This window comes from Ixodes scapularis, unplaced genomic scaffold, assembly GCF_016920785.2.
Source record: "Ixodes scapularis isolate PalLabHiFi unplaced genomic scaffold, ASM1692078v2 ptg001158l_1___fragment_3__unscaffolded, whole genome shotgun sequence".
NCBI classification, from domain to species: Eukaryota; Metazoa; Arthropoda; class Arachnida; order Ixodida; family Ixodidae; genus Ixodes; species Ixodes scapularis.
Window position 1 is genome coordinate 1,672,687 of NW_024610108.1, and position 7,314 is coordinate 1,680,000.

At 46.4% G+C, this 7,314-nt stretch overlaps 2 non-coding genes across 2 annotated transcripts; both read right to left on the bottom strand.

Annotated features, from left to right (window-relative positions):
- Window positions 1–528: 528 nt before the first annotated feature.
- On the bottom strand, window positions 529–681 carry LOC120849707. Its single transcript, XR_005717975.1, has one exon. It is a non-coding gene; the product is annotated as a 5.8S ribosomal RNA (ribosomal RNA).
- A 441-nt stretch (window positions 682–1,122) lies between these two features.
- LOC120847241 lies at window positions 1,123–2,937 on the bottom strand. Its single transcript, XR_005717312.1, has one exon. It is a non-coding gene; the product is annotated as a small subunit ribosomal RNA (ribosomal RNA).
- Between the last annotated feature and the right edge of the window lie 4,377 nt (window positions 2,938–7,314).

The following is a 7,314-nucleotide window of genomic DNA, read 5'->3' on the forward strand; positions in this document are numbered from 1 at the left end:
CTACTGGATGGCTCCAGTATTCATCGGGGACGCGAAGGTCTTAGACTGACGGAAGGCTACGACGCAAAAAACTTTCCTCCCAGAAGCGTTTTTCTTTTTTTTGTGCAAATCAACGCCACGAGATTTACATTTGCCGACGCCGCGTTTCAACGCGCCAACGCCAACTCCGTCCCACGGTTTTTCCACTCGAACAACATCCACGCCAAAGAAAACAGAATCGATCGAAAAGAAACCGTTTCAAATCTCCGTTTCTAACGCACCGACGTCACAGCGCCGTTCAACGTGCGAAAGATTTTTTGGTACGGGATTTTCCACAAATGGTATCCATCGAGTTTCGTTTTCCCATGCAGTGTTCGATAAAAACTCGTAGGAGGAGGAGGACTGGTTAAGCGCACGCGTGCAATCGCACCACTCGTGCATTTGCTCAAAGAAAACGCAACGCAAGAAAGCATAAAACTGCGTGCTGCCCACGATCCGACACAGTCAAAACGAGGTAGAAAACAAATTCTCCTCTATTGATATATGATCCGACCCTCACACAGACGAAGCCACGGGAAGGCCCGAGGCCGCAATGTGCGTTCAAAGAGTAAGTGCTCAGTGTGTCCTGCAATTCACACCAAGTCTCGCAGCTGGCTGCGTTCTTCATCGACCCGAGAACCGAGTGATCCACCGCTTAGAGTCGTGTCAATGTTTTTGGATTTTTCAATCAGTACGACAAAACACAAGTTGTTGTTTTTTTTTTTCGCGCCCGGCACATCCCATGCCATCTCGAAAGCTCTAAAAAAAGCTTCTTCTCAAACGCCTCTTCGTTAATCAAAACAAAAGGGCGATCCTCGAGAAGAGACGAAAAAGGGGGCGATGCGCCTTTTGTAACCCGCGGATTGTCCCGGTGCACTTGAAATCTCCTCTCAATCGAGGCAGCAGAGGGATCCCGCTGGGCGCATCATCGAAAGGAACGGAGGCCACCCAAAGAAAAAGGCACATCCGAACCACAGTTGTTGTTTTTTTTGTGCCGTCCCGACGGCATCCAAGCTTGGTCGGGATCGGCGCCAGATAAATTCGCACATCAGTCCATTCCCCGTACAAGAGGAAGAAGACAAAACGATGCCAAATAACATCCGGTAATGATCCTTCCGCAGGTTCACCTACGGAAACCTTGTTACGACTTTTACTTCCTCTAAATGATCAAGTTTGGTCATCTTTCCAACACACCGGCGCAACCGAAAGGGCGCTCCGGGTATCGGTCCGAAGACCTCACTAAATCATTCAATCGGTAGTAGCGACGGGCGGTGTGTACAAAGGGCAGGGACGTAATCAACGCGAGCTTATGACTCGCGCTTACTGGGAATTCCTCGTTGAAGGGGAACAATTGCAAGCCCCTATCCCAATCACGAAGGAGGTTCCACGGGTTACCCAGTCTTTACAGACAGGGATAAAAACACGCTGCTTCCTTCAGTGTAGCGCGCGTGCGGCCCCGGACATCTAAGGGCATCACAGATCTGTTATTGCTCTGTTTCGTGCGGCTAGGAGCCGCTTGTCCCTCTAAGAAGGGTGCAAGGTGCAGAGAACCACGCACCTATTTAATAGGCTAGAGTCTCGTTCGTTATCGGAATTAACCAGACAAATCGCTCCACCAACTAAGAACGGCCATGCACCACCATCCACCGAATCAAGAAAGAGCTCTCAATCTGTCAATCCTCCCAGTGTCCGGGCCGGGTAAGTTTTCCCGTGTTGAGTCAAATTAAGCCGCAGGCTCCACTCCTGGTGGTGCCCTTCCGGCAATTCCTTTAAGTTTCAGCTTTGCAACCATACTTCCCCCGGAACCCAAATACTTTGGTTTCCCGGAAGCTGCCCGCCGAGTCATTTGAGTAACTCAGGCGGATCGCTGGTTGGCATCGTTTATGGTTAGAACTAAGGCGGTATCTGATCGCCTTCGAACCTCTAACTTTCGTTCTTGATCAATGAAAACATTCTTGGCAAATGCTTTCGCAGTAGTTCGTCTTGCGACGGTCCAAGAATTTCACCTCTAGCGCCGCAATACGAATGCCCCCGTCTGTCCCTCTTAATCATTATCCTGTATTCCAAAAACCAACAGAACAGAAACAGGATCTTGTTCTATTATTCCATGCACTGTTATTCAGGCGAATCGCCTGCGTTGAGCACTCTAATTTTTCAAAGTAAACGCGCCGGCCAAAGCAAGGCACCTGATGAAGGGAACCAAGCCACGACAGGCATGATGTTCAGCACGGGCCGTAACGTGGTGTCCACGCACTTCCCGCCTGTAACTGAGATCCAACTACGAGCTTTTTAACCGCAGCAACTTTAATATACGCTATTGGGGCTGGAATTACCGCGGCTGCTGGCACCAGACTTGCCCTCCAATGGATCCTCGTTAAAGGATTTAGAGTGTACTCATTTCAATTACGGGGCCTCAAAAGAGTCCCGTATTGTTATTTTTCGTCACTACCTCCCCGTGCCGGGAGTGGGTAATTTGCGCGCCTGCTGCCTTCCTTGGATGTGGTAGCCGTTTCTCAGGCTCCCTCTCCGGAATCGAACCCTGATTCTCCGTTACCCGTAACAACCATGGTAGGCGCATAACCTACCATCGACAGTTGATAAGGCAGACACTTGAAAGAAACGTCGCCGGCTCGTGGCCGTGCGATCAGCACAAAGTTATCCAGAGTCACCACACAAAACGGACCGAAGCCCGATTGATCTTGGTCTAATAAAAGCACCCGTCGCCCCGAGGGGCTTCGGGCTCACTGCATGTATTAGCTCTAGAATTGCCACAGTTATCCAAGTAGGAAGAAACGATCTAAGGAACCATAACTGATTTAATGAGCCATTCGCGGTTTCGCCTTGTTTCGGCATGTACTTAGACATGCATGGCTTAATCTTTGAGACAAGCATATGACTACTGGCAGGATCAACCAGGTAATCTTTTCGTGGTGGGTCGCCCAAAACCCTACCAACGCGCGGACGCGGGGCCACCGTCAGGCGCCCCTTACGAACCGCAAACACACACAACGCTTAGGAATTACTTCCAAATCCAAAAAGAAATGAAGCACGTTCGAGCGCGCAGCCGGAATATCCCCGACCGAGGTCGGTACCGACGCGGCAAGAAGCGCATAAATTTCTTTCTCGTCGTAGCAACAGAAAGTCGTACGCCAAAAAAATCATTGACGACGCCTTCGCAGCGTTGCCGAGCTTTCAGGTCCCGTGAGGACGCGAGGACGCACCCCGGCCTTCGGTCAGAGCGCACTCGTCATTTCACACCGTTCGGTTAGCGCGGACGCTCCGAAACACCCTCCTCTCGCATTCGTTTTCAAGACACAGGTGCACCCGAGAACCGACCCCAACGGCAGACGCCAGAGATCGCAGGTACCTTGCTGTAACGACCATGCGGCGGAGGCAGCGGCCGAGACGGCGACGAAAGGCGTCGGCGACGTCGTCAGACGCCGCTCGCACCAATCGAACGCTCGACAGACCCCACCTCCACGTAATAGCACCGATAAGTATAAAGAAGATCCTTCAAGAGCATTCTGTACATAGTTTGTGGTTATCAGTTTCGGTGACTGACTGACTGACTTACTGACTTACTGTCTCTCACTCATGTGGCTCCTCGTTATTCAGTATCATTTATTTGTCCTTTCTTTCTTATTTTTTCCCCTCTCTCTCTCCTTATATATATATATATGTATGTATGTATGTTTGTGTGTATATATATATATATAAATGCTCTTTTTTTCCTGTATGCCTCTATATATACATACATACGTACATACATCCTACCCCTATAAAAAAAATTATTTCTCGCTTTTTATTAAAAACGTGCTGACCCCTGCTTGACTCTGATTACTTCTTTTCGACTTTCAGTTCATGTTAACATGGTCAACAGAAAGTTTATGGACTTTGTTATTACAAAGTAAACCAATATTTACACGGGGCGTTTCATGCGTTTTGAATTGTGTCAGAGCCGAACAATGAGCGCTATAGTAAGTGAGATTGTCACTGCTTTTAATCCGAATGCTCGCGGTATCGCGCGTGTTTACGGCAGGCTTCATAATAGGCAATTTTCTTTCTTTACACTACTCTTCTTTGCTCACTTCATTGTTTCTACCATTGGTTTCGTTTGGAAGGCCCCGCCACTTAGTTTCCGACAAAGTCCTCTCAAGGAACGAAGTGAGAAGCACGGGATTAACAAAAGAAAAAGATGCGTGTTTTTTAGCGGTTACCCGTGTCGCTTTGCGACACGGGCTTTCTGGCGCTTTCAACTGGGCGAGAGCCGAACAATTTACCCTACTGCACTTGCGACGGGCAGCGCTTTCAAACGGAATACTGGAAATCTCGCTTACTTTTCTGGCAAGTTTGATAGGAGACAAATATTATTCTTTTCACGCGAATTGTTCGCTCTATGTCTAATCTCTCTCTTCCGTGTCCTTGGCATGGAACGCCCGCTTCGTCTCCCACAAAGTACTTCCGAGGAATCAAGTGCAAAACACCGACTTTAAAATGTGCGTGTTTTCTAGCGGTTACCCGTGTCGCGAGGCGACACGGGCTTTCTGGCGCTTTCAACTGGGCGAGAGCCGAACACTGTACACTACTGCACTTGCGACGGGCAGCGCTTTCAAACGGAATACTGGAAATCTCGCTTACTTTTGTGGCAAGTTTGATAGGAGACAAATATTATTCTTTTCACGCGAATTGTTCGCTCTATTTCTAATCTCTCTCTTCCGTGTCCTTGGCATGGAACGCCCGCTTCGTCTCCCACAAAGTACTTCCGAGGAATCAAGTGCAAATCACGCGACTTTAAAATGTGCGTGTTTTCTAGCGGTTACCCGTGTCGCGAGGCGACACGGGCTTTCTGGCGCTTTCAACTGGGCGAGAGCCGAACACTGTACACTACTGCACTTGCCATGGACAACGCTTTCAAACGGAATACTGGAGATGTCGCGTGCTTTACTGCCAAGCTCAATAAGAGACGAATTTCTTTCTTTTCACGGGAATTATTTCCTCTATTTCTAATCTCGCTCTTTCGTTTCATTGGGAAGGAACGCGCGCTTAGTTAGCCGCAAAGCAGTCTGAATTAATCACGTCCAAAGTACAGAATTTTACAATATATAGTGTTTTTACCGGTTGACCGCGTCAGAAAGCGTACCTTTCCGACGAGGTCTGTGTCGCTTTGACGTGAGCGGGAGCAACGCGATTTGGGCTAGTGCACGCGAGATTGGCAGCGCTTCCAATTCCAGTACTGTAGATATTGCGTGCATTTTTTACACGCTTGAGGATGTGGGATTTTCTTTCTTGTGACGTGACCCGTTTGTCAAATTGTGTCTCGCTTTTTGGTATCGTTTAAGAAGCCCGTCCGCTTACAATCCTAAAAAAGAAAAAAAAAAGAAATTAGTAAAGAAAGACGCCCATACTTTTTTGTTGCTCTTTCTTTTATTATCTGCGCAGAGTTTTAATTTGTGTAAGTTTTGTTTACCGTCCCGACTACGTAGGCGTTCGTACATGCCCGTCCTCGCGCCTCGAATTGTGTGCGAGCGAAATCAATCTCCCCAAGCTAGCTTCAGAAATTGCTCGAAAATCGAACGTGAGGAAAGCCAGAGATACGTGGTTTTCACAGGTCGTGCAAGATTAATCCATAAAGTGCGATATTGGTATATATATATATATATATATATATATATATATATATACATACATACATACACATACATGATTTCTGCGACAAATAGGAAGACAAAAAGACCATGTTCAAGCATAATATAGGAACATTGACACTTTGCACACACAATGGAGGTCAAATGGCAGGTTTTTCTTCCTTGTGCAGGAAACTTTATTGCAATGTCAGAAGGGAAGTTCCACTCTAGAATTGTGCGCTCAATAAAGGAGGAAAGGAAATGCACTTGAAAACCTTCACAGTTCAAGTAAGAAAACATTTCGAAACGACAGTTTGTTTTCTTGCAGGGAGGAGAAGAGGGGAGAGAGGGAGGGAGGGAGGGAGGGAGGGAGGGAGGGAGGGAAGGAAGGAAGGAAGGAAGGGGGGGGGGGGGGTGCCATGCACGGTGAAGACCAGAGTGTCGAACCGAAAACCGAAGCGAACGAAAAACCGGAACCGAGGAGTTAGTTTCAGCCGAACCGAAACTGACCCGCCAACTTGGAACTGTACGGAAGAAAATATAACTGTCTATTAGTCTGACGATGAATAGAAGTACAAGGGTGTACGGCAGGGATAGCTGAAAAAAAAAAGGCTCTATGGACTTGGAGCGGCAGCCCAAAGTCGATGACGACGAAAAGAAAGCACACAGTTTCGGAAAACAGGCGGTAAGAAAGCGACAAATTAAGTAGCCGTCATGTCGAGTTGATTGCTTAGCTCTATTTAAGATGAGGGAAAAAAAAGTAGCACAATTGATGCTTACTTGCTAAATTGAATCAACCATTATCTTGTAAAGAAAAAAAACCTCAAATGCCAATCACCTGTATTTTAGGCGACCCAACAGACTGATAACTTTTAAATTCAGGCTAAAATATAACACAAAAAAAAACAAGGAAAGACAGATATGTATGTAGCTTGTCATTTACTGCTCCATCAAATTTAAATAAAGCAATTTATTTCTCGGCACCTGAAAATAAGCGAACCCTACAAATGAATGGAAAGATACCCGTTTGCACTCTTGAAATAGTGCCTATTACGAAAAGAAGCACCAGGTAAATATAATATCACTTTAGCTTCTTCTTTTTCTTTTTAATACGGTACGCTGTTGGTTCATCTTAGTAAAATATATAAAATAGCGCAAAAAAGACGAGGACAAGGAGTATACAGGACAGGCACTCACTTTCAACTAGTTTTATCCAGGAAAAGTAAACATACATATATAGCTTTTATTCACGATAAGTGCCGAGGGCAGCCGAGAAGGCGGCAATAGCCCCGGATGGTTTGATCGTGCTGGGAGACACCAGCATCCCAGCTCAAATATCTTCTACCCTTAAGAATATGTGCTGCTTTGCCTGTCGTGTGTATATACATGTTCACTTTTCCTGAATGAAACTAGTTCAACATCAGCGCCTGTCCTGTATACATCTTGTTCTTCTATTTGTTGTGCTATTTTAATGTCGTACATTACTTTTGTGCTCCCGCAAATCTAAGCAAACCAATAAAAAATTCGGTTCGACACTCTGGTGGAAACTAAAAGCTTAGAAAGAAAGAGGAAAAAAGAAAAAGGAAAACATTTCTACAATAATGATAAGCAGGAGGAGGAGGAGGAGAACAAGAAGGCTAATAATGTGGAAAAAAAGACACGACCCAAATAA